Source organism: Anser cygnoides, chromosome 4, assembly GCF_040182565.1.
Source record: "Anser cygnoides isolate HZ-2024a breed goose chromosome 4, Taihu_goose_T2T_genome, whole genome shotgun sequence".
In the NCBI taxonomy this organism is placed as follows: domain Eukaryota; kingdom Metazoa; phylum Chordata; class Aves; order Anseriformes; family Anatidae; genus Anser; species Anser cygnoides.
Genome location: NC_089876.1, coordinates 18,208,115 through 18,235,609, shown reverse-complemented (window position 1 = coordinate 18,235,609; position 27,495 = coordinate 18,208,115). Strand labels below are relative to the sequence as shown.

The following is a 27,495-nucleotide window of genomic DNA, read 5'->3' as shown; positions in this document are numbered from 1 at the left end:
ACCAGCTCCCTGATATACCAATTGTCTTGGGGGCAAAATAAAGTAAGACTAAAATAAAATAAAATAGGAAATTAGATATCTGCCCCCAGAACTTACCTGTACAATTCCTAGAGATCATCGTGAAAACTTGCAGTTCGTTTCAATGCCAATGGAATCGCTTCATGAACCAACTTTCATGGCTGATGGAGATGAAGTTATTCTGTCTGTGCCAGTCTGTATCGAGATCTCTTTTATGCAGTTGTGATGCATCAGTTACGATGCTTTATTTTACAAAACAGTCAACAGAAAGTAGTGATTGAAGCCTTCTCATCAGATTGAGAACAGGACTTGGTTGCTGGAATAGACTGCCTGCTGCTGCCTGCTGCAGAAATTCAGAGATGCTTTTGAACAGTTAATATCGCCACGTCATAAAAATCAGGTTTTCTACCTGTGTGATTAGCAGCAGCAGACACTCCATCTTGTTCTCTGCCATTGTCAATGCTCTCACCTTGCTCCCCAGGAAGGGCCTCACCAGGAAGGAGACCTTGTTCACTGGTGGTTTATGCAGAAGAACCTCACAAAATTTGGCACTTTTCACACAAAAATTTCTTGACTGTTTCCAAAAGGCTCTTTCTCCTGTTGGTTTTCATTACATTTGTTACATCATACCAGCTATCAACCTCTAATGACCTCATAGTACCCTGCAAGCAGCATCAGAACAGAGAATTGAGTAATTTCCTCACTGCTCCTTTATTTTTTCCAGCCCTCAGCTTTCCTTTTGTAAGGTAGGTTATTAGTACTTTTTTTTTTCCCCAAAGGATCATTAAAGAAAATACTTGCATTACAGGCAATTTTAGCTTTTTTTTTTTCAAAACTTGTGAGGAACAGAGTCAGATTTTCGTTTCAAATACAGTAACTAGAATATTAGCCAAAAGTGTTCCCCAAAGTAAGTGTGAATGCGATGCATACTAGTTAATATATTAAGGTAGAATTTGGTATGTGGTTTGTATTGCTGGAAGTTATCTTCAAAACCCCTTCAAAACAGTGTAAAGCTGATGATGAATCACATGAATAAATGCACAGAACTAACATTTACTGACACTTTGAATATTTTGGGGTTGATCTCATATCTAAACATGATTTTAAGTATTTTGCTACAAAAACCTTGTTGTTGTCTTGTAAAGCCAGCTGGATATATAATCTCTTAATTACTGAAACATGAAGTCCAGAAGAAAAATGGAAAGATTTGGAATAGCACAGGTCTCATAAAACTGGAAAGGGTAATAAAAAATGGAAAAACTGAATAGTTTTATAGACTTTTTAATGTTGCAAATCCAAACATAATTTTTTGACAGTGGCAAACTCTTAAGTGATGAGATGTGAAAGAGAAAGGTAGATCGTAAGTTCCCAGTAGCTATTTAAAATGGGTACCGCCAACCAGAATTTCACTCAGAATTTAGGTTCTAGATGAGGTTTTATTAAGCATTAAAGTAGAGAGTTAGATTAAGTGTTTCCATGACAACTGTGTTGAAGTTTCAGGAGTTCTTTATGTAAATAGAATTTCTTTCCAAACCTAACCATGGCAGTTTTGACTTGGTGCTGTCACTCCAGGGATGCAGTGACATTAGCTAAGACAGAAGCAAGTGGCATGGTTGAGTGGTCTCCAGTTCACGTGTACATGTGCAAGAAGGTAAGAAGTAATTATAAGCTATTTTCATTCCCAAGCAAGGTAAAATGCCCGGATCTCCTCAGTTGCCCTAAAATGACTTACAGACACATTCACATTTAAGGCAAGTGCTAAAGGAGTAGCATTTGAAAGCAGCAGCTACAAGAACATAGACTTATGGGGCACATCCACATCACAAACCATAGAATCACAGAACTGTAGAATCACAGAATGGTTTGGGTTGGAAGGGACCTTAAAGATCACCCGGTTCCAACCTCCCTGCCATTGGCAGGGACACCTCAAACTACACCAGGTTGCTCAAAGCCCCATCCACCCTGGCCTTGGGCACCTGCAGGCATGGGGCATCCACAGCTCCTTGGGGCAACCTGGTCTATGGCCTCAGCACCCTAATAGGAAAGAATTTCTTCCAAATGCCTAATATAAACCTACGGTCTTAGTTTAAAGCCATTCCCCCTTGTTGTATCACTACACTCCCAGAGTCCCTCCCCAGCTTTCCTGCAGCCCCCTTCAGGTACTGGAAGTCTGTTTGCAACCAGTGAGACCATCAAACTTCAGTACAAGTCCATGGCTGTTGAGGATATGGCAAAATGTCCATGTCTTTCTCCCTTTCCTGCTGAACGTGACTGACAAGGCCAGAGAAGGGGCCTAATATGCTTAACTAAGCAGGTTACTTGCCACAAGCAGGTAGCATCAGGGAGATCACTTACCTTTTCTGCAGGCGTGGAAGTAGTTTGAGGGAGATGACCTGTGGATATTCTGTAGCCTTTCATACCAGGCAAGTTGCATGCAAGCAACCAAAGCAATTTTTCATTTGAGAGGGGTAAAAACGTCTGTCTTTATCCATTCTGCTCTTATAAACTCCTCTTATAATTTTCTGTATCATAAACCTCCCTTCTTTTTAGAAAAGCAGAAAATAAAAGATACATTTGGGGCACATTATTTTCAGAAAAATATCCACCTTCACCTGTTTCAGTTTGTATGAGCCATTCTTCTTGGCCTGCCCTGGTAATTTCAGGTTTTTGCATACAAGTGCTTGCTAGACAAGCTCGCCTTGTACTCTAGCAGGTTTGTATTCAAAACACCCACACACTTTTACCAGGCAATAATTCCCTAAGGTTTCACTAATTACCTCTTCTTTGCAGTCTGCATCATTATATCAACCAACTGAGCAATTCTTCCTTTTGCATCACGCTTACATAGAAAAGTGAGAGGTCAGTGCATTAAATTTAATGACACTAATTTTTGCTTGCTTGTTTTTTTTTTTTCCACACACCTTTACATAAACAGATAAGCAAATGATCACAAATGTAACTTCTGTGTTTATGTACGTATAAATATCCAGCTGGATGGATTACAACCAAGCTGTTTCCCAGGGTGATCAAAAAAAAAAAAAAAAGGAATTTTACCTACCAACGTACAGCCGTAGGGGGTGAGATAGAGGAAGGGGCTGGCGCAAGTTGATACTGGCTTTGGTGAGCTTATGGATATGTTTTTATTCTCCTAATAGAAAAGAGAGAAGCAAAATAACTTGTGTTTGTGGTAGGCTTTGAGGGGTGGGGGTGGGGTACACAAAGAAATTAATTCGTAGCACTCAGATCCATCAGAGAAACAAGCTTCTCAGTTCTAATTTGTTCTGGCTTATAAATATAGTGATATTATATTCCATGATATCAATTTAATCTATCTTTCTCACCCACTTTCTATAAATAATGAGACTGAAGTAACTTTAAAAATAGGAGGTTTGAGTTCCTGTAGTCAGCAAGGTAGGTGATCCGTGGAATATTGTCCATTGGAAAATTTTAATGGCAAACTGAAAAACACACAGAAAAAGAATAAGCAGATGTTAAATGACTTTGAATCCTCCCACGTGGATGAAGTGCTTGATGTCAGGGTTTCAGTAAGCCTACTGAATTTTAGAAGTGCACATTGAAGCACGCAGTTCAATAGCAGCATATCTATGGCACTCAAACAATTGCAGTCCACATTAAAATCATATTCAGAACAACAGCATGTATTATTGGGAGAGAAAATAGAGCTGTGTAAGATACAGCAAAATAGAATCTCAGCAAAAGCTCCTGAAATGCTGGTCGTTACATATGTAAAGTCTTCAGCATAGGCTTGTTGAAAATGTCTGTGAGCCTTTCAGATAAGCCTGACCTCAATTTAGAATGAAATTGGGTTGTTAGGGAAGCCAAACCTAAACCAAAGAAACAGAAAACAAACAAAAAGTATCTTTAGACTGGTTTCCTTAGGCAGTGTGTCTTATACAATTGTGCTCTGTTTTTCCTTTCCAAAACCTTTTTGACACTCCTAGCTGTTTTAGCTCTACTTAAAAAATGGGTACGTACCTCAGAAGACAGTACATTTTTGTGTTTTGTGGGTATACACAGGAGCAACCAACATAATGCTGATACTGAGGACAAACTAACACTCTAGCTAAACCTAGAAGTATCCCAACTACCTGAAAGCCTATTCCATTCTGTAGCTGGACTAATACAAGTCCAACTAGACACAAAGTGCATTTAAGCTTTCCTGCACAGATAACCACTTGTTTTTCAAGGTTACAGCAAAAACTCTGCCTCTCCATACATTTAGTTTTTATGAACTGGCACACATCCGTTGAGACCAACAGGTTGCAGGGGGCAGGGGATCGTTATTGTTCAAGGCACTGTAAGCACATCAAGTCACATCAGCTGAGTGACAAAATCCTGCCCCAAATCAAAGTTATCACAAAACAAAACAAAACAAAGCCTCCCCCACTACTCCCCTATATCCCTAAAAAAAAATCATAAAGGGTACCAATTGCACCAACAAATGTTTCTGCATGATCCAATGAAACTTGAACTACCCACCTTTGTCTAATTAAAATGTATATGAACTCAGAAGAAAGAACTGATGACCATGGCTAATGTATTGGCACGAAGAAGGAAAAGGGCGAAGGGAGTCATAAATGTGCCACTTTGGGCAAATCAGTTGGGCTGCGACATGCTGAAGCATATGTTCCCCTGGAATTAGTAAAAGTGAGCTGGCAGATGTGAAATTGCGGAGCTGGAGAAAGGGGTTAAAGCACAGAGTGAGCACTTCTCCACTGAGCTTCTGAAGCAGATCACAATCTTGGTTTGTTTCAGTGGAAGGTGACTTTAAATCATTCTCTGCAATGATTTCAATTGCATTTTCATGGATATAGTGAATGAGATTATCCTGTTCCCCTATTCTGTACATTTCTTTTGCTCTGTCTCTTTCTAATTTCTATTTCTGTATGCAGAATTCTCCAGGTTTAAGCATTCAGGATGCACTTTTAGACAAAAAGGAAAGATGTTTCAGTATTGAAATCTCTTTCTTATAATTTAATCTATATATAGACAGGCTTCTAAATCAAATTCTGTTGTGCAACTCACTGCAACACTTCTCCTTAAGTCAATTTTCTTGAATTCAGACACTTGTCATGATGATGAACCACTGAGTAATGGTTAAATCTGTAGTCTCCAGCTGTTAATTTCAGGAAAAAAAATGCAGAATATATAATGTCAAAAATACAGAAAAGAATCTGGAATGAGTGCTTGTTCTGTTCATTACTTTCACAAGACTCCTACACAATAAATTCTTGGTATGTGTGAAGAAGCCATCTTCAGCATATGTCATTCAATAGCCTTTTAGAACTGCCTCATAACCAGTAAATGTGAGATTGAAAGCTAATGCCATATATTTCAGCACAGTAACCATCTAACAGCTTCACTTGTAATAGGATTGACAGAAATTGCCGTATCCAGAGGAATCAGAAAGGACCAGACAAGCCCCACTAGCCACAATTATACTTGAGGAACAGTGATAGAGTGCTACTCTCCTCACCACACATGAACCCTGGAGAAGGTATGAAGATGGCAGGAGGGCTGGAACTAGATGATCTTCAAAGTCCCTTCCAAATCAACCCATTCTGTGATTCTTTATCTTTCCACTGCCAATCCCTAAAATTCGGCCAGAACTGAGAATGACCAAAGGAAATAAATTGGAAAAAAAAGCAAACAAATGTGAAGCTGGTATGAAGGAAAGGCAGAGAGAAGGTAGCAAGTGCCTTCAATCTGCACTGAGAAAGTTGGTGACCCTCAGTCACCAACACTTGACTTTTAACAGTATCCTAAATTTTGATGTTAACTTTACCTGCTTGCAGTATTTTGAACAAGGATAATTTAGTCTTTGGGAATCCTGTTTATTACAAAAATTAAACTATAGGGAATACTTCAGTCAAGTAAAATTGAATAGGTTTGTGGGAACAGAGGGGAATGAGAAGGGAATGAGGAACATCATGAGCTGTGAACCTATAAACTTTGGTAAACTTGAATGAGTATATTACTTAGTTGTCTATCCTTTATTTAAACATGTAATTTGGTTTTATATTTACAGAGATTTAAAGGGTCATAAGAGCAATACAGGCTGCATAAAATTGGACTAAATGCTGTGAAACACAAAAGAGAATTTAAGTAAGTAATGGATTAGCTAGACAGGAATATTTTTCTGCTTAAAAAAAAAAAAAAGATTAAGTTTTTTTCCAGCCTGCCATCTGACCTTTGATAATTCTTCATGAATCACGAAAGGGCATTTAACTTAATCTCTGAAAAAAAAGCCAGAGTCTCATTACACCTTTTGCTAAGTAACTACTTGAAAGGAAGTGAACTGGTGAAGTCTGCTGTCCTGGGCCCTGTTCTTATAAACCCTTATGCTGAGTATTTCTTAACTCAATCAATTTCCTTTTCTATGAGACTAGGAGAGAGTGTGAGTCACTATCAATAATTCCTAGAGTTAATTCGTTTGAGAACATCTTTGTTCCTGCAGACAGTAAACTTGGGAATCACATACAAGAGGATGTGTCCCACAGGCCCTCTACTGCTGAGATGGAAAAAAAAATCGAAGTTAAAATAAAGTACAAAAATAATTCAGATATTTTGTGAAGAGAACAAAGTATGCGAGCTCTTTGCAGTTTGTTTGCAAAAGTTTGTTTGTTTTTAACTGGCAAGCCTTATACAAAAGCAGGTCTTCAAGTTTTCAAGGAGTCAGGAGGTTGCCATGTGGCTGATTCACTCTTAATTCACCAGTCCCCCTACTCTGAAATCCATGCTCTACCTTTCTAATATTCAAGGGTTTTGGTACATATAAGGACTTGCTTCTTCTTCGTTTCTTATCCTCCATTTCTTTTCAGCTACAGCTTCAATAATGAATTGCACTACTTGGAATTTCCTTAAATGCCTTGCTGTTGTACCAGTCCATGCCTAAGACTCGTTAAGATCCAAATAGTAAGTGTTTTTATGCTGGGATGACGAATAATCTGTGTTCCCAGACTGTACATAGCATTTGCAGCAGGCAGGCTAAACAGGGATCACGGTACTGGCTGTCATATTTGGGGTGGAAGAGCTGACTGGCAGGGAAGCAAGGCTAGGTTCGGGGCACACCCCCAGGCTGAGGAGTTCAGGTCACCTGGCAAGAGAGTGTCAGCAGCCAGCGAGAGAAGACCTCTCATCCTCCCTGTGGCTGAAGCTGAAGCAAAAGGAACCTAAGATCCACCAAGTGCAAAGAGCTGGGGAGAAAATACACATGGGAGCACAATATAATAGTGAGCATTTGTAATTGCAACACTGGTTGGAAGAGCAGTCATCCAGGGTACTGCTATTGTCACTGCTTTCAGGACCTCTGTACGGGTCAGGTGCAAGTGCAGCTCACTGGCATCTCCATCCCTGCTGGTGAGCATGCTCTGAGCAGCAGGAGGAGGGTCCCTGTGTGTCACCAGGTGCTCCAACGCAACCTGTCAGCATGGGAAGCCTGCCTGCAGACTGACGTGAGAGGTGTGGAATGGTTTGTGCTCAAAGCCTGGTGCTTAGAGTACCGAGGAGATGGACAAGAATCTGAATCCCCCAGACAGACCTGGAAAATTAACCTGTGCCTCCTAACCAGATGAAGCACTTGAGTAACTTTGTAAATAGATAAGAAAAGAAGGAAACATTCCCTACTGCTGTCCTCTCCTCACCCCCATACCCTCCCAGCAGGCTTTTCTTTGGGTTAAGTGAGCATCCATGCATTCCTTGGAGCAACTATTTCTAAGGACAGAGATCTGCCCAGGGACACCTGTATCTAGCACCTTGATTCTGCAGAAGGAAGGCATTTAAGCTACCACCATGTTCATGTTTCTCACTTTGAAAGCTCTAGAAGCTGTCTCTTTTGGATCTTATTTCGAGGTGCCTTTCACTTCCCCTGGAGTCTTCACGAGGGCCAGATGCTCAGACTCAAGCCCTGCAGGGCTTTTTTGGTGGGTGTGAACATTATGATATCTGGCTGTAGGAGCTTTGCAGTGCAGAGGAGGAAGAGGGCAAAGTGGCTTCCATCACATATACCAGCCTTTACCAGACGGGAAGGACAGAGTTGAGGTTGTTTTTCCTTTTTAACAAAGTGCAGAAGTGTGCGTGTGGGCAGGGAGTGTGAAGAAGGGGAAATAGTGTAAGGGATGTGACTGAGCTGGGGTAGCTCTGAGACCACGTATGGGAACAAGACTAGCACGGATATCAGAAACATCAGGCTGATCTCCCTAATTCAGCTCAAAAAAAGCTTGCTTTTTCCTAACACAGAGCAGAAAAGACAGTTTTAGGAAACACCAGTCAAAAGCAGATTTAGTGATAAAAAAAATAAATACAAAGCCTCAGTTTATAATATGGTTATTATGAGTAAAGGCAGGTCTTAGGTAAAGAATATTTGCCTCTTTGTTGGTTACTACAGGAACACACTGATTGAAGAAAAGGCACTGAAGCCGCTTTAGCCTGGTGTGTAGCCCGTTCTGATAGATTTGTTCATGTTGGGTTTTTGTTACATGAACACAATTCACTCCTAGATAAATGGAGTATTTTATTGACTGGATTATATCTATGCTAGGTTTTTGTTGTTGTTGTTTTTTAAAGACAGATCTGTCAGAGGTTTATTTTGCTTTGATTTGTACCTTACCCAGAATCTATAGCTGTAGTGTTAGCAGGCAAGGTGAATCCTAGCTTGTAAGCCAGACGTAAACAAAAAAGCCATTAGATTTACCCAGCTTTTGAAGTACATGCTGTATAATGAACACATTGGAAATGAAACCCATCATTGCTTCAGAAACAAAGATGATTACATCCCCTGATTGTCCTGAGCTTCACAAAGTACACAAGACAATCACATGTAATTGGTATAAATTGAACATCCTGAACTGCCTGGAGCCTAAATTGAGAAAATGGAGAACAAGAGCAAAGACCTATAAAGTGGTAATGTTTTCATGAATAGAATGCTGAATTTATATTGTATGCTTCAGTTTTAATTCCAAAACTTATTAAAGTTTTCTCTCCTGCTGGTTGAGACATACTTTTATCCAAGCTCTGAACACACAACACTGCTTAAGATCAGCTTCTGAAATTTGCTGGTCCTATTCATACATGAGATGTCACCAGTATTAGTCTGTAATGTTTAAAGGTAGGTGTTAATACTAATACGTTAAGGGTGGAGCAGAGGTTTAATTCTTAAATTTATAAACACCTGTCCTAAAGAGAAACACAGTATTTTGCTGTCAGACAACAAGGGGACATTATACCTTTGTTTCAGAGGGTCACCCTCCATTTCCTGCTGCTGTTATATTTTCCTGCAAGATGGACTAGCTGTTATTATTAATAATGTGGTCTAATAAAAGAAAAATTAGGAAAGCGTTCCTCAGTAATTGTTCCTCCTATTCCGGTTTCAATTGTATTGGTTGTCCTGTCTAAAGACTGAAAACAGTATTTTTCCCATTACTCTAAATTGCCATTTCTCCAGCTGGATGTATACAACAAGCAGCACACAAATCTGACAGGATGCTAGCCAGACAGGGGATTCTGAGGAGTTGGGGAAAGGAAATAGTATATAAGGATGCAGGTCCTAAAGATGTTGCAGCTTACTACAAGCATCTGCCAGAGTGGCATCTGTTTCCAATTCATGTGATGCTGATGTGATCACACTGCTGGAAAATTCTCACATTTGGATTATCACCCCATGGCTGCAACTAGAAGCAAGACAGCTTGTCATGCAATTGCTGATGCAGTCCTTTCAGCAACTGGTAATCTAGTGTCTATTCACTGTCATCATAATTTTATTATTTTATTTTATTTTATTGTATTTTATTTTATTTTTTCCAGAAGATGCAACAACAGCATTTCTTATGTGTACACAGGTCTGCCTCAGTTTATTGTGAAGTAACTAAAATACTGAAAAGGAGATTTTGGAAAGAAATTCAGAAGAAATTTAGGACAGAAATAAAGACCCACTGAGAGTGACCCAGTGTAATTAAGTTTTAAGACATCTTTAGGGTCTATATGATTTTCATCCAGTCCTAACCTTCCTAGCAAATGTGTCTGTCTTTCCTGCTTAATGTATTTGCTGGAATATCAAAACAAAAACTGTGCACTGCACAGTGTCCGAATTAGGAGACTCTCAAACTGTTTTTTCATAGTGTTTTTAGAGGTCATTTGCTGTTCCCGTAGTTTCAGAGGTGCTCTAAATTGAACATAGTGAGTTCAGTATGAAAGAAGACAGTCACACCGTGGCTGAATAGTTTAGAGGTACGTTTTAGAGTCTTTGAAGTTCACTGAGTTGATTTGCAGGTTTAGTTGCATTTATTCACACAGGAATTCCACTAGCCTGAATAACACAGTAAATTTCTGGGGGAAAATTTCAGCTTCTAGACAGTTAAGCATTAAGTTACATGCTCTCTACCAATATAGTAAGATTAGTGTATGTTGTCACTTTCTGCATTAAATGGGTACAGAATTCCATTACTAGGAAGAAAACGATTTCTGTTCAGAGCAACAAGGACCTTGATTAACAGAGCACATGTTGTAATTTTAAAAAGTCTCAGAGGAGAGTGAAGAGATTTCTGTACTGGAACCTGATTAAATATTATATCATTTTTGTGAATTCCAAATACTATTTAGAGATCACAGGTGGGAAGATTAGTTTCAGTTGGAAAGCAATAAGATTGTTTTATGACATTATATTTTGTTAGCCATTAAAGTTTATTAAAGATACCATAAGCTACACTACTCCTCCATTTGCAATTTATGGTGGATATGCCACCAGAATACAGTAGAGCAGGAAAGTATGTTGTCTAAAGTAAACAGCCTGTAAATGGATAAAGGCCATGCAGAAATAACTACTGATCCTGCTTGCTGCTGAACATCTCTCTCAACATTTCTGTGGGGGCAATATTTGATAATATAGTTCCAAAAACTTAGTTCCTGGAAGATAATGTAAGAAACTCACACTACTTCTACCAGTTAATCTGTGGGTAATGCAGTTTCTGTTTCTGCAATCACTGTAGTACTGCACAGAGCATAAAACCAAAACTCCTAAACCTTTCTCAGTACTCATATGTGTATGTCTTGTTAGGATCTACATAGATTAGATGTTTTCCCACATATTCTTAAACAACCCATCCTGCAGGATTCTGCAGATATGAATCTAACATACTGGAGTAAAACCCATAAGACTCTCTTCCTTCCCTTTCTTCCCAAGATGACCTAAGTCACAAAGGAGTCCTTTTGTACAGTGAGGGAAAGTACAAAACGCTAAAGATGTGGCAAACGTCATTCAGTCTCCCATGTCCATAGCAAGGAAAAACTTACATTTATGGTTTTCTGGCACATTAGATTAATGGGTGCTCCATCTCCCCTTTGTTGAGGCTATCAAGCTTTGAAAAGCAAATCTAAAACAAACAAAACAAAAAAAAGTATCGAAAAAAAAAAGAAAGAGAGAGCTCCTGATCCAGAGCAACATGACTATGGCTTTCTCATGGCTAAGGTATTTTCACATGGAAAGGGGACTTAGATTTCAGTTTATGATTCACCAAATGCAATAAGAACAGTGGCTACTTTTTTTTTTTTTTCATTGTTTGTTTGCTTATTTGTTTTGCTTTCCCTGCTGATTTTTGTAAATTTGGTCCTCAAATAATTTGTTCACTTCATGCGTGGTATGAAGCCAACTCAGAACTTATGCTGTGAGATAGTTATTTAAGGTACAATGATGTAAGCCTTGATTATAGTAAGTTCTTCTTAAAATGGGCCATTTTTTTTCTTGGTTAAGGATGTTTGTTTGTTTGTTTGTTTTTATTGTGGTTTAAATACCTCAATCTTAAATATCCTAACTCCCAACTGAATATTTGAGATTACATATGTTAACTCTGTTTAAAGTAATTTCTGCCTCATAATATAGTTTCGGTCTATCCTAGTAAGACTTTTGCTTTTGCGATCTAGATGAAGACAGACTTTGTTCCTTTCAGCCCCTAATTGCTAACAGATAGATAAGTCTTCACCAGGTCACTTCCATCAACTATCACTCTGATAAGGATCTGGTGTTTCTTTGGTACACCTTATTTAATTACAAAGCATACACATCATATCTTCATTCCCAGATCAACACTCTCTGTGGAGCTTTCTGAACAGATAGAAAGCCTACACTCATCTGATTCTTGCTGGAGAACCCATCTCCCATCCCTGTAATTCACAAGCAGAAAAGCTGAGGATCACAGAAGCACATCCTAAAACCATGCAGGCAAGTTTCTGTCAAAAACATAGATGAGCTGAAACAAAAACATGTTTATATTTCAGGTTCCATACATCACAAGCTACTACAACTTTTTGAATTTTTCTCCTTGAAGCTTGAAGTTGTATATCTTTTCTGCCCACCCTCTGCCCAACTGCACAGCAGTTGTCTGTTGTTTCTTGTCTGTTTTTATTGCAAGCTCTCTGGAAGAAGGCTCTGGTGCAGAGAGAAATCTGTTGAAGGAATGATTTTGGTTACTACTGCAATATATTTAACTATCATAAGTCCTATTGACAAAAATGCTGACACTAGCCTGAGAAAGGAGAGACATGGGGCACAGTAACTCTACATTAATTAAAACTGTTTTACTTAAAAGAGCAATAGCTTATCAAAAGGAGCAGTTTGTTACTCTCAGCCAGTTTCTAAAGTATGCCAAGAAAGACTATAGTTAAGTTTTTTTTTGTTGTTGTTTTAAGATAATTAAACTCGTACGAGAATAGACACTTGTATCTTACCAATGCGCCTTTCTCAATGTTGCAATATATATATATATATTTTAATAAAAAGCACTCGGCTTCTAGAGCATGAAAAAAAGAGTGCTAGAGACCAAAACATACCAAGAAAGCTTAAACAAGCAAAAAAGGACTGAGAAGCAACCTGCAAAGTTTCTTACTCCTGTGTCTGTCTTCCCACTTTTCTCCAAATTCTCTTCCCTTTTTTCTTCTCCACACCCAGAAAACAGTGCAAGTGATTTACAAATAAGTGAAAAATGTCAATAGATCTGCAAATAAGCAAAAACTGCATGATGGATCAGGGTGGACTGTAAAATATACAGCAAACACTAGCTGAATACTCTTGACTATGCATTTCATTTACTTGTTTCTCAAGGAAATGCCAATGAGTCTAGCCACAGAATTCCCTTACTTACCTTGTCTAGTGTTGGGGAGGCCAAAAGAAAAACTTATTGTTACAACTTTGGGAAAGGCCCGATGTTAAGGTCTTCATATTACTATTATACATTTCACATAAGTTTCATTATCTCAGAAGTCATCCCTTCCTCACTGTTTTATTTGCCTGGAATACACTTTACACCAGAAATGCAATTACTGAATTTGGATGTCGTTTTCTACATCTTTTTGTATGTGTTAATCTAGGATTTTTATAATCAGAGGGATGCACAAATTCATTATCTGTGTTAACATATATGAAGGATACTATATACCTGATCAAAATGTTTGGAGCAAGCCACACTAAGAATGGTGAAGTCAATATCTATGTAATGAGGTAGCAGGAAGTTCAGAATTTCCTAAATTAACCCAGGTAACCACAACCCCAAGGGACATTTTCTGTCTCGGACGGTAGTGTCATTTATCAATTTTCCAGATTTCTGTATTTATTACTCTTCAAAAAAAAAAAAAAAAAAAAAAGAAAGATGGAGTCAAGAGCAAGAAGCACTCCATCTTCCAGTTTATTTAACACAGAATTTGCTTAACTTACATTCTCATGACTTACAGGTGATGAAAAAGATGAATTTTCTTCTTTATTTACTTGCTCATCAGTGAAAAAAGAAGAATTAGGAATTAGGTGTTAAACCTACAAATTGTGTTAGGCAAAACTATGGGTAACTGAAGTATGTTGAACTAGGCACATATCCAGTCAAATCAATGAGGCAAGGCTGAGAGAAATTCTGGATGGCACCATGTCCTTCCCAGAAAAATGTTTCAACACATTTCAAAACAAAAGATGTAAGCCAAAAAAGTAAGTACCCATCTGGTATTTATCTGCAATTCTGCAGAACAACTCGCCAGAGGAGCAAGTTATGTTCTTCTTGATCAAAAGCACATAACACCCCAGCAAAGTTTTACATCCCTGCCTTCTCTCTTCCCTGTGCAATCCCCTCCTTCCCGCCCCACCCAGTTAGACATCTATGGTAACATAAAGATAGTTAAAGAGCTAAAAACAACATTTGGAGACAAAACCCAGAGCACACAGTTATCCCAAAGAGTTGAAGAGTTCTCCAAAACAATCAGATCTGCCAAAGCAGCTTCCATTCCTGCCTGCAAAAATCACATCTCCCAGCACATAACGTCAGTTGATTATACCAAATTTGCTATTTTACTGCACTTTGAAATCTGGATTTCCATTAACAGTAAAGACAGCTGCCTGCTTGCCTGGTTTCTCCCCGTTCATACTCACATCTCTTGTGCTGTGGGACTCTCCTTTCCTCTTCGGCACTCCATCTGCCCCTTCATACAGGTCTTTGATTTGCCATCTGTTAGGTTATTACATGAAAGGAGGTTGTACTTGCTCTTCATTGAAAGGACTCTTAGCAGATACACTGCAGCCAGCACTGGAGACACATCCAAGACATGCTGGCACCTCTTCCAACCTGTTCTGTCTCACTCAAACTCCATTTTGCAGCTATAGTACCCGATGTAGTTTAGCTAACCAGCATTTCCCATCCTATCAGCCAACACCTGCTCTCTTTAAAGTACCACAGTATTCCCTGTGCTGTTCACTCCTCAGAGAACCAATTGAAAACAGGAATGCAGGTGTCACAAGTAGCTTTTTTTTTCTTCTTGAACAGTCAAAAGACGCTGTTCTGAGTAACTAAAGTGTGTGAGTACATGAAGAGAAACTTGCAGTAGTGAGCAGAACTAGAGTGGGTGGTATGGAGAAGCATTTCTCAATGTTCCCGAAATGAATCAAGCTTCTCTGAAACTGTGGATAATGCATTTAATCAACTTGCTGTATGAGGTGAGTCTCTACATGTAGAGACTCTTCCAATAAATCAAGGTAGTCAAACCCAACAGGAGTACATAGAAGGTATCTGTCATTCCCGACACTTTACAGAGCTTCTGTCTTAACACTCAACCATTCATTTAGCCTCCTCCAAGTCTACTTCAAAATTTGCATCACTGCATGAAAATTTGTACTTGTGATTTACTTGCTTAAAAATAAATGTGTTGATGCACAAAGCAATGAAAAATAACATTTCAGGTGTGTGATATATTATATCCCATCTTCAGCATATTTTCTGAAGGGTAGGTTACCGTCTTGTTTTCATACATGTGACGGATATAAATACAGAAGGAAAAAAATACAAAGCACAGTAAAGAACAAAGATAGAACTATTGTTGAATTAAATTATTGCACTTTGAGATTTATCAAGTGGAATGATGTTCATATAATCACAGAATATCCTGAGTTGGAAGGGATCCACAAGGATCATGGAGTCCAAATCCTGGCTCCACACAGGACCACCCAAAAATCAGACCCTGTGTCTGAGAGTGTTGAACTCTGTCAGGCTCAGTGCTGTGACTGCTGCCCTGGGGAGCCTGTTCCAGTGCCCAACTGCCTTCTTGGTGCAGAACCTTCCCCTGACACCCAGCCTGACCCTCCCCTGTCCCAGCTCCATGCCGTGCCCTTGGGTCCTGTCGCTGTCCCCAGAGAGCAGAGCTCAGCGCCTGCCCCTCCGCTCCCCTCGTGAGGGAGCTGCAGGCCGCCATGAGGCCTCCCCTCGGCCTGCTCTGCTCTGGGCTGAGCAAACCAAGGGACCTCAGCAGCTCCTCATACATCTTCCCTTCATACATATTCTAGGCCCTTCACCATCTTCGTAGCCCTCCTTTGGACACTCTCCAACAGTTTTATGTGCTTCTTATACTGTGGTGCCCCAAACTGCACACAGTACTCAAGCTGAGGCCACACCAGCATAGAGCAGAGCAAGACAATCCCTTCCCTCAACCAGCTAGCAATGCTGTGCTTGATACACACCCCACGATATGGTTGGCCCTTTTGGCTGCCAGGGCACACTATTAATTCATATTCAACTTGCCATTAACCAAACCCACCAGATCCCTTTCTGCAGGGCTGCTCTCCATCCTCTTGTCCCCCCAGTCTGTATGCATAGCCACGGTTACCCGATCCCAGGTGCAGAATCCAGCACTAGCTCTTGTTACATTTCTTATGATTGGTAATTGCCCAGCCCTCTAATTTGTCAAGATCTCTCTTCAAGGCCTCTCTTCCCTCGAGGGAGTCAACAGCTCCTCTCAATTTAGTATGATCTGCAAACTTAGTATGAATTCAAATCCTGCATCCAGACCGTTTATAAAAAAACATTGAATAGAACTGGCCTTAAAATGGAGCCCTGGGGATCCCCCCTAGTGACTGGCTGCCAGCCTGATGTAACCCTATTTACTATAATCCTTTGAGTTCAACCCATCAGCTCATTGTTCACCCATCTTATTACACACTTGTATAGCTGTATGCTAAATGTTTTGTCCATCAGATTACCATGAGAATGATATAAATGTTGTCCTCATTATACATAGGCTATAATGTAGACCTCATAACAACACGTTCAAACATCACAAGAAGGGAAGAACAGTGCCTAATGTCTAATTTGAAATATTTTAAGTATCTGCCATCTACTTTGGACTTTTGATGAAGTCTAAACATGTACCTACAGTTCATCCTGTAGTTACATGTAAACATTTTAATAATGGAGGCAGAGTATATTTTCAAGGCATTAGTCTCTCCTCTTTCCCTCTGTCTCATTTGTCTCTCTCCAGGGGCTTTTATGTTTAGGGCTCCTCTGCACTCCTCCTACAATGGACCTACATTTTGTTGTTTTATTCAGAATTATACAAGGAATTAAGTCAAATATTATTTCTGGTGCACATTTCATTCTGTAAGCTACATATATTCAATAATTCATTCACTGTTAAAGCTTGCAATAATGATGTAAGGCATATGAAAAGCTTTTGACCTTTATGATTAAAAACTCTAATGACAGATAGGTTTTGATTAAGTGAAAAACTTTATAAAGTCATCAGTTATATGTCCAAGGACAGAAAGTTCCCAGCATCAACAGAAAAATTCTTGCAGTTAAGACTCAGACTCAGGAGGCCTTTGCTCAATTACAGTACTGACAGAGTATTCCTGTTTGATCACAGCACAAGGCATTTGGGATAATTCTCAGAAGTAATTAGGCTTTTCAGTGTCTAGGGTCATGTATCAGTGTCAAGTTTAGAACTGAAATTTCATGATCAATCCACAGCCTGAGCAAGACACCTAAGGAAAGGACCTTCATGAACAGGGAGGAGTAAAACACAGAAAGGACTTCAGCACTTGTTAGCTATGCCAGAAGGGTGTTTTCATTTTAAACACCAAAGTATAACAAAAGGCAGGTTTTTTTTCAGGTTTTCAGGATATCTATAAAGGTAATTGAGTGGCAAGAAAAGCAGAGGATGATCTCAGACTAACTAGTTATATGATGCCAGAGACATTTATTTCAGATATGTCCATTCATGACACGTTGGTGCCTGCAGTTCAAACGCCTTGTTTGGCTGCTGGTTTGAGAAATCAGTAACACCCAAAAGGACAGAATGCACAATTTCAGGGCTGATTCAAAACCTCATAAAGTTAACAAAATCTTTCCACAGACTTCAGTTAATGCTTGATTAGCAACATAGCTGTCAAGAGCATCAAGTCTTGTTCAATACTACTCATTGAAGTAATACTTTCCAAAGGCTGTTGGTAACAGCTGAGGTGTCCCCATATGGACATATTAAGCAACTATAGAAATACCACATAGGTCATGCTAACCTAACTACAGTAATTGACAAACAACCATTGCTTCTACTTAGTTGGATTAACAAACATTGAATTTTCACCACTTATAATGATTTGCATTATGGCTTCCTTAGATGATCCATATCATCTTATTGTTACCATTTGTTTATTGGATCTAACAGGGAAATTCAGCTGCAAAGATTTAGCGCACAGGGATGTCTGACTTTGAAGTCTTTTGGAAAAACGCTGGTGAACTTTAGTCAAACTGAGCAGGACCAGAAGCAGCATTGCTTACCCAGGACATTTAGCCTACGTGATAGAACCTTTCCTAACATTAAACAACAACAACAAAACAGTTTTTCTTGAAAAACAGACATGATTTTTCCTCTCACTATTGATCATTCAAAGTATCTTTTTTCTTTTTTAGTGACCTTATAGGTATATTCATTTTCACATTACACAATGAGCCATTAGCTAGCTAAACTCTTAAATGCTTATTGCATGCATTTGTAAGTTGAGATAAAAATGTTATCCATTGCTGTGCCAGCTGGTATCTCTCTCAACTGCACAGGTACTGGTTTTCTAGTGGAAAGAAAATACTCTAACATGCTGCACATTAATATGCAAGCACTAGTCATCTTTTAAAAAATTGTCTGTCAAATAGCTTTTCTCAGAAGTTCTCTAGTGAGTATTTCTTTTAAAGTGTCAAGTCCTTCTGTTCTATGTAATCTTCCCTGCATTCCTTAGTATTCAACTTTATTTTGAAGGGAACTTTGTAAAGTAGTACTTTGGTAGCCAACAAACCTCTTTCCTTTGTGTAGTCATTTTTTTCTCTTTGACATTTTAAACAAACACTTTTCCCATTTGAACCAATATAGTCAAAAAGGTGCAAGTTGGAAGCAAGTTCTCTTATAATGATCTATTTTGTTGATGAAACACTTTTGCAATATACCTTTCAAGTTATTCTAAGGCATAGATATTCATGAGATCTGTTTGGCTTGCAGACTATTTATGCCAGCTGATAAGCAAGATGAGAGGGGAAAAAAACAGTGTGATTGCCATATCCCAGACTGAGTCTGCAGATTAGCAGTTACAGAACAGCGTACATCTAAATGTGGGCTGAAATTTGTAGAACAACAGTGAACATGGAGGTCACACAAGTCATTTGGTCAAAATAAATAAATTCCAAATGCTCCCTGTTTATTCACTCACAGCATTAATGACTCCAAGGTACAGAATACAAATCAAATATTAGATATATGGGGGTGTAAGAGGGAAAGGGCAGACCTCTAAACAAGTAAGGTATAGAGTTTGATAAAAACGTATCCAAATAAAATGGGTAACTTCAACTCATTAGTAGAGGTTCAGTCCATGGTTGCTTTATCCAGCAGAACTCAGGATAATTGCCACTTCTCAAATGCCAATGGTCATCCTCCATATTTCAGTGAAATGCGAGCCCTTTCCTTTAATGTCTAGCTGGATAGCTACCATTAGATCTGTGTTAGAGATTTGACTATGAAAAGCCATTATTTTTAGATACAGATTTTTAATTTCTTTTTTTTTTTCCCTTTAGCATAAAAGTGAGCTTTAATATCTTCCTCACATGCTCCTATATCCTTGTATTTCCACCCTACTTCTCGACATGAAGCATGTCATTAACAAGCTCTCATAAACAATGCAGTACACCTTTTGCCATTTATAAAGCTCTTCCCAAACAGAAACATTTTTAGAAACACATTGTTAAATATGATTGTTGGTTTTCTCTGCATACCTAACTGAAAAGATGTTGCTTTTCCCTATAGGAAAAAAGTACTCAAGTCTTCCTGACCAGACTCAGTTTCTTTTCCACCAGCTATAGTTAAAACATTTTAGTTTACTGTTCTGCAGGTGTGCATCCCTTCCCCATCACTGAGCTCTTAAATTACTTCCAGTCTCATCTTTCTGGCTTCTACACACCCATCCTTTTGCAGGTAGCTTCTCTCCCCTCTCATTATCTGTGTATGTGACAGGAAAGCTTTGGCATTTCTTCCCTCTTTCTAGCACTATGAACTTGTAGGCAAGCATTTTATCAATTAACAGTTTTCTCATTCAATGCCCCCTCAACATTTTTCTTTTCCTAAAAACATCCTGTTTGGAGGCAAAATAAATCATTACAGTAAATACTGATATTTGTATAGCATGAATTCACTGAGACAGATATAGCAATGACTGTCTACAGAGGCACCTCAAGAACAAATTAAACTCACATATCTGTAAAGGTAGTAAGTCACTGTACTGGGTTTATGTGGCAAAGTTTTGGTAGCAGGGGCACTGCAGAGGGAGCCTTTTTGAGCAGAGCCCAGCAGCTGCCCCGTGTTAGATAGGAGCCAGCTCCAGCCAGCTCCAAAAGGCACCCACCGCTGCCCAAAGCCAAGCCAGTAAGTGATGTTGTTTGTGCCTCTGTGAGAACCGATTTAAGAAAGGGAATACAACTGCTGCAAAACAGCAGCTGGGAGAGCAAGGAGTGAGAAACAGCCCTGCATACTAGGGACACTGGAGAAGGAGGGCAGGAGGTGCTCCAGGCGCTTGGGCAGAAGTTCCCCTGCAGGCTGTGGAGAGGCCCCTGAGGGAGCAGGCTGTCCCCCTGCAGCCCATGGGTCCCACACGGAGCAGATCTCCACGCTGCAGCCCGTGGAGATGCCCCCGGTGGAGCAGGTGGATGTGGCCTGGAAGAGGCTGTGGCCCATGGAGAGCCCCCACAGGAGCAGGCCCTGGGCCAGAGCTGCAGCCCCACGCTGCAGCAGGAGCAGAGAGTGACCATGAAGGAGCAGCAGAGATGAAGCCTCATGGTCTGACTGCAGCCCCTATTTCCTGTTCCCCTGCACCACTGAGGGAGAGGAGATAGAAGAGGGTGGATGGAGGAAGGTATTTTTAGTTAGCTTTTAGTTTCTCGCTGTTCTAGTCTACTATTGATAGGTAATAAATTATATTAATCTCCCTACATTGAGTCTGTTTTGCCCATGACAGTAATTGTCATAAGCAAAACATCCCTGTCCTTATTGCAACCCTTGAGCCTTTTCCATTGTATCTTCTCCCCCTTTTCCTTTGAGAAAGGGGAGAGAGAGAGTGGTTATGGTGCAGTTCAGATGGCCACCAGGGTAAAACCACCACAGTCACTCACACCTGTCTATATCATATCCCAAAGAACTGCCATGGAAATTTCATATTTAAGCTCAATACAAAACCAAGATGCATCCTGCTTTTTCTCTAGGCCTAAGTTTCCATTCAGTAAATCTCCAGCGGAAAGGATCTTTCATAGTACTTTGCTACTGCATTACAAAGTTTCTTTCAAATGTTGGGGGTCTTTGCAGATGGTTAAGTCAAAGGTCTTATGTGAAAGGTCTTAAGTCAAAGAGATATTTGCCAAAAATTATTTCATTTTCTAAAACTTTTTTTTTTAATAATCTTGTATTATTTTCAAAAATTAGAACAACTAAGCAATTCTAAAATGTATTTTGCCATTAATGTAATTGCTTTCAGCCATATTTCTTGGGCATTTTGTATTTGACAGAAAGAAGGAAAAAATCATGCCAATTTATTTTATGCAAGCAGTGAACTTGATGAACTCAGCCTATTACATGATAGCCTTGATCAATTTGTACCAGAAAAGAAGTGAATCACAAGTTTTTATCTGGAATGAATTATCAAAGGAAAAAGATAAAATGTTGACATTAATCTTTATCACAGTAAATAGTGTAGTCACTACTTACTGATGTTAGATTGTGTTACAGGTTATGATGATGCTACGGAGACATTGTTCACTACAAAGGTAGGGGTGTTTTTCATTTTTTTTCATTGGTAGGGCACCACACCTCTCAGAACACCATATGGCAAGTAGCATACCTCAGAACCTCATGGCATATGATGAGTTCCAGACAGATTGTAGGCAAAATGCATTTAGTAATTTTCATCCTCCTCCTCCAACCACCCACGAGTCATTTACTGCCAGGTTTTCTCTCTCTCAAGTTCACCACAGTAGTGAGGTGGCACAATAACTGAACAGCTAGTCTTGAGACCTCACAACCCACAGAGAATCTAACTAGCTACTATACACATCCCTCTTGAAGTCAGAAACAGGCCATATTTTGTAACAAAAAAAAATATTAAAAAAAAAAATCTTCCTTCATTCTTTGCCAGAAGAATTCAGCCCACTCAGCTGCACCCTTATTTGGCCTCTGTATCTCAGAGTTCATTTCACACATCAGCTAACCAGAGGCAAAGTTCAATAACATTCACCTTTCAATGTACCCACCTGGCACAGTAAGACCAGTTCCTGCTGGCACCTTATTTTTGGGTTTCCCTTCAGTTCTCAGCCAATTCCAACTCATGCCTGTTAATTACAAAACACACCTCTCAAGTTCTTTCTCTAGTTAAATGAGTTGGCATACATGAAAGGTATCTTTATGAATTCAGAGCCCGTTTCCCCTGCCAATTCCTGACTTACATGCAATTTTTTAAGCTTTCTCCTTTACTGTTAAGAATTTTCTGTCACACTGTTTTTCAAAACGAACTTAAATGAATGGAAAGTTTGTTACCCTTCTCTTCTTGCTGCATTTTCTGTGCTGATTTAGAAAGGCTCAGCCATGTTCACAATTCCTACCCTGCTCTGGGTAGTAGAAAAGATATACCTCTCCTGACTTTTGTCCTTCTGCCAGGAGCTTTTAGCACTTTGTCAACACGGAAGACACTGATGTTATGACCAGCTTTATGGCTTCTGCATTCTGCAAAGTTCCTACCAGCCCATTGTTCTCATCAATCTGCCACATTTTCTTGCATGGTATCTTGGTGACCATATTTCCTTTCACTGCCATTTTCTGCTTGCAGCTTCCAAACAAGACTTTTCCTTCTATTTCTTGAACACCTCTTCACAAAGTTTGTTTTAATAGCTGCCATCTTTTCCCCAATTCACATTGCAGTTACCATAGAATGGTTTGGATTGGAAGAGACTTTAAAGATCATCTAATTCGACCCCCCCCCCCTTAATGGGTGAGGGCACCTTCTGCCAGACCAGGTTGCTCAAAGCCCCATCCAGCCTGGCCTTGAACAGTTCCAGGGATGGGGCATCCACAGCTTCTCTGACCAGTCTGGTCCAGTGTCTCACCACCCTCATAGGAAAGAATTTCTTCTGTATATCTAATCTAAACATACCCTCTTTTATTTAAAACCAGTATCCCTTTTCCTATTACTCCACTCCCTGACAAAGAGTCCCTCCCCATCTTGCCTGCAGGCCCCCTTCAGGTACTGGAAGGCTGCTGTAAGGTCTCCCCAGAGCCTTCTCTTCTTCAGGCTGAACAACCCCAAGTCTCTTAGCCTGTCTTCATAGGAGAGGTGCTCCAGCCCTCTAATCATCTTCATGACCCTCCTCTGGACTTGTTTTAATACTTCTGTGACCTTCTTGTGCAGGGGGCCCCAGACCTGAACACAGCACTGCAGGTGGGGTCTCACAAGAGCAAAAAGGGGAAGAGGGGTGGAGGGAAAGAATCACTTCCCTCACCCTGTTGGCCATGCAGCCCAGGATATGGTTGGCTTTATGGGCTGCAAACACACATTACTGGCTCATGTTGAGTTTCTCATCAATCAACCAGCATCCCCAGGTCCTTCTCAGGGCTGCTCTCAATCCATTCCCCACCCATCCTGTATTTGTGCTTGCAACTGCCTCGGCCCAAATGCAGGACCTTGCACTCTTTTTTTTTTTTTTTTTTTAAGTAAACATGAACACAAGCAGAGAAAAGTCATTAAAAATCTGAAAGCTGTGTATTCTAGAAATAGATTCTAGGAATATATATATATATATATACACACATTTTTTTTAAATAAAGCTATTCCCTTAATAAGATGAAATGTCACCATCCTGGAACTAAACATGACAGAGATTTCAACATAGAATCATAGAATCATAGAAAAATCAAGGTTGGAAAAGACTTTCAAGATCATCTGGTCCAACCATCACCCTACTACCAATGTCACCGACTAAACCATGTCCCTTGAACACTCCCAGGGATGGTGACTCGACCACTTCCCTGGGCAACCCGTTCCAATGCCTGACTACTCTTTCTGAGAAGAAGTGTCTCCTAATTGTTTTAATTGTTGAAGAGTAGAGCTCTTTTTTCAATTCTTTGTTTTAATTGTTGAAGAGTAGGGGCATGACGCTTCCATTTTTCCACTCACCAGTGACATCACCCAAATGCCAGGACTTTTCAACTATGATGGAGAGAGGCTTGACAACTACATCAGCCAGTTCCCTCAGGACCCTGGGATTCATGTCATCAGGTCCCATAGACTTGTACATGTTTAGATTCATCAGGTGGTCTTGAACCTGTGTTGTGGTTTAACCCGGCTGGCAGCTAAACACCACACAGCCGTTCGCTCACCCTCCCCCCTCCCTCTCTGGGATGGGGGAGAGAAACGGGAAAGTGAAGCCTGTGAGTTGAGATAAAGACAGTTTATTAAGACAGGAAAATAATAATAACAATAATAATAATAATAGTGATAATGGTAATAGTATTAACAATAATAATGTGTAAGAAAACAAGTGATGCACAATGCAATTGCTCACCACCCGCTGACCGATGCCCAGCCTATTCCCGAGCAGCCGGCCCCCCCCACCCCGGCCAGCCACCCCTATATATTGTTTAGCATGACGTCAGATGGTATGGAATACCCCTTTGGCCAGTTTGGGTCAGCTGTCCTGGGTCTGTCCCCTCCCAGCTCCTGCTGCACCCCCAGCCTGCTCGCTGGCAGGACAGAGCAAGAAGCCGAAAAGTCCTTGGCCTGGTGTAAACACTGCTCTGCAACAATTAAAACATCAGCATGTTATCAGCGCTCTTCTCATCCTAATCCAAAACATAGCACCCTACCAGCTACTATGAGCTACTTAACTCTGTCCTAACTGGAACCAGGACAACCTGCTCTTCACTTACAGTGGGTAGGACTTTGATCCCCCAGCCTCTGTCTATGGGTTCAGGGAAATGAAAGACTTGGGAAGTCCTTCTACCAGTGCAGACGGAGGCAAAGAAGTTGCTGAGTACCGCAGCCTTCTCCATTTTTGTTGTTACCAATTACTTAGATATAGAAACTCACTCCTAATATAAGAAATTAGCCACCTATAATTGCTTACACACTACTATTTTCACCCCTCAGTCTATTTTCACAGATGTTAAAGGTGCATGGTGGCCCTCGGGGACTCCTGTCACCCCAGTGCAGCAGCCTGAAGGAAGCTGGGTCCTCTCTTGTGCTCTTCCTTGAGGCTCTGTGCAGAAGGGATGCCACCTCTCGCACAAGGGCTGGGGGATGGGAAAGAAGCACTAACGCAACCCCTGAGAATCGGCAACAGAGTTCTTTATTGCCAGGACATCTTGCAGGTAAGCCTGCGGTATGTCCGTGGTGTTTGGTGGCTCCAAGCTAATGCTTGGGATGGAGCCTGAGCGACGAGTAGGGAGCTCGCCGGGCACTGTTGTGATGCTGTTTGTGTGCTCTGATGACAAAGAGCGAAGACATGCCAAAGTAGTCCCAGGTCTGATCTGACTGAGGTGGATCCACTTCCATTGGTTCCTCCACATCTTCTGGTGGATCCAGCTCCATGGACTCCACGGTGTTTGGCAGGAGGATAAGCCAGCTCTTGCCTGGGACTGCCCAAACAGGATGCCTTCCATCTGGAATGTTTTCAGGCCAGGGTGCCGAAACAGGGGGTCATCCAGTTCCATGCCTAGGTCCCATGCCACTATCTAGTTCATTTCCATGAATGGGTTTGACACTGCCATCTTGTTTATGGCCATGGCTGGGTCCCACACTGTATTCTGGACAACTCTGCTCCCTACGGCTGTCTGCCTGATGCTCCTGCCTTCACCCCACGCCACTGTTGCGCCATTGGGAAGGCCGAGGCCCCCTGTCGCTGTGTGGCTGAGGGGGCGACCTGTTCCCTGCGTCATTGCAGTGCCAATGATAATGCTTAAAAGTGTCTATGGGCTGCGCGCCAGAGGTCCCTGGAGCACTGGTGTCTGTTGTGCCACAGGCGCTACCCCTCTGCCCATGACATGTCTCCTTCTTGTTAGATGCCTTCCTTCTCAGTGCTTCCTTGGACTGCACTGATGTCCTCTCACACCAAGGAGGGCTGCCTCTCACCTTACTGTTTCTGCTCGTCTTCCTGCCACACAATCTGGCTGTCAGAGACCCTGGAAGCTCAGTGAGTGGTGGGCCAGCTGCAGGGGGTCCTGTTTTATAGGGCCCAGAGCAAAGGCGGGGCAGTGGTGGCCACTGTGACCTCAGCAAGCCTCTGTGATGGAGCGGCCCTTGCGTGGCCAAAGGCGGCTGTGTTAGGAGTGGCCTGGAAGATGCCCTCATGTGGAAGAATGAGGAGGGTTGGGTGGGCTGAGGGCCCCTCTTCTGGGGCTGGCTCCCCTGGGCCATTTGGCTTGCCCGAGAGAAAGGCTGCCCCTCGGCCACAGGGGCTGCCCTCCACCTCCCATCCTGTGCCCTGGGTTTATTTTTAATACTGGTTTTTAGGTAATTAAAATTAATTTATAGAAAAGAACAGAAGCAAGGTACATCTTCAGCCCTAATTCCCATATGCGCTTTGTGCTCTGAGTAAAGAATTTCTTCCTCACATCATATCTAATCTAAATCTTCCCTCCATTTGTTCAAAGCCATTATTCCTTGTTCCATTGCTACACTCCCTGATATAGTCCCTCTCCAGCTTTCTTTTAGGCCACTGTTATGGGTTAGGTTAGGTGGCAAAATGGCAGGACCTTGCAAATTGCAGCCTTATCTACCTTGTTCCACATGTTCCACATGACGTTTTCTAGCTCAGGCTCTAGCCTCTCATCAGTGCAACATAGAGTCACAGAATCATTCAGGCTGGAAAAGACCTCCAAGATCATCTGGTCCAACCATCTTCCTACCACCAATGTCACCCACTAAACCATGTCCCTAAGCACCAAGTCGAACCTTTCCTTGAACAACCCCAGGGACGATGTCTATCATGATCCCCAATACCTTTTCTGCAAACATCACTTCCAGCCATCTGGCTTCCAGCACCTCCTAGTACATGAGATTTCTCCTCTCCAGGTACAGGTCTCAGCATTTGGTTTTGTTGAACAGCATGATGTTCCTGTCAGCTCTTTTCTCCAGCCTGCCATACGGAGATTATTTAATTTCCATAATGATTAAAATTTATTATTGCTGAAGAGTCACTGCAAAACACATGAATTGCTTAACATGCTTTAAATCTCTCTCTTAAGTACAAGAAGATGTCTTAAATGGGCTTCTAACATTTTACCGTTATTTTATAAGATACATGAACATGAAGGCAGGTATCATCAGTCTTGCATGATATATATTTGACCTTTCACAAAATGGAAAAGTTCCAAAATATGATTTCTCTCAGGGACAGCCCTTTGGGTGTTCTGAGCAATAGAATCATCAGAGCCATCATAGCTATTTTTTAGCCCTACTTTTTATGAAGGAGAAAAAGGTTTTCCCCATAGCTTCCTTAAAAAGGTCTATCTACTAAGTGTAGTAGACACAGTACTACTGTCTCTAGGTTCTGACATGCAGTGATTATAATCATTCCATTTGAAGGATCTCATTAAACAAAGTTTATCTAACTCTAGGATTTAATTAATAGGCTTTTCAAAGCCTTTGAT

At 40.8% G+C, this 27,495-nt stretch overlaps 2 long non-coding RNA genes across 3 annotated transcripts; one reads left to right on the top strand and one right to left on the bottom strand.

The window, feature by feature from the left end:
- Positions 1-776: 776 nt before the first annotated feature.
- LOC136790647 (uncharacterized) lies at positions 777-10,898 on the top strand. The gene is made up of 3 exons (XR_010830980.1): positions 777-1,669; positions 2,809-2,877; positions 5,412-10,898. It is a non-coding gene; the product is annotated as an uncharacterized lncRNA (long non-coding RNA).
- A 1,436-nt stretch (positions 10,899-12,334) lies between these two features.
- Positions 12,335-26,723, bottom strand: LOC106035708 (uncharacterized). 2 transcript variants are annotated; one of them, XR_001206933.3, is made up of 4 exons: positions 25,976-26,723; positions 22,107-22,184; positions 14,438-14,513; positions 12,335-12,474 (listed from the first exon to the last, which is right to left on the bottom strand). It is a non-coding gene; the product is annotated as an uncharacterized lncRNA (long non-coding RNA). The 2 variants fall into 2 exon arrangements; XR_001206930.3 differs by lacking the exons at positions 22,107-22,184; positions 25,976-26,723 and adding an exon at positions 16,093-16,814.
- Positions 26,724-27,495: the final 772 nt, after the last annotated feature.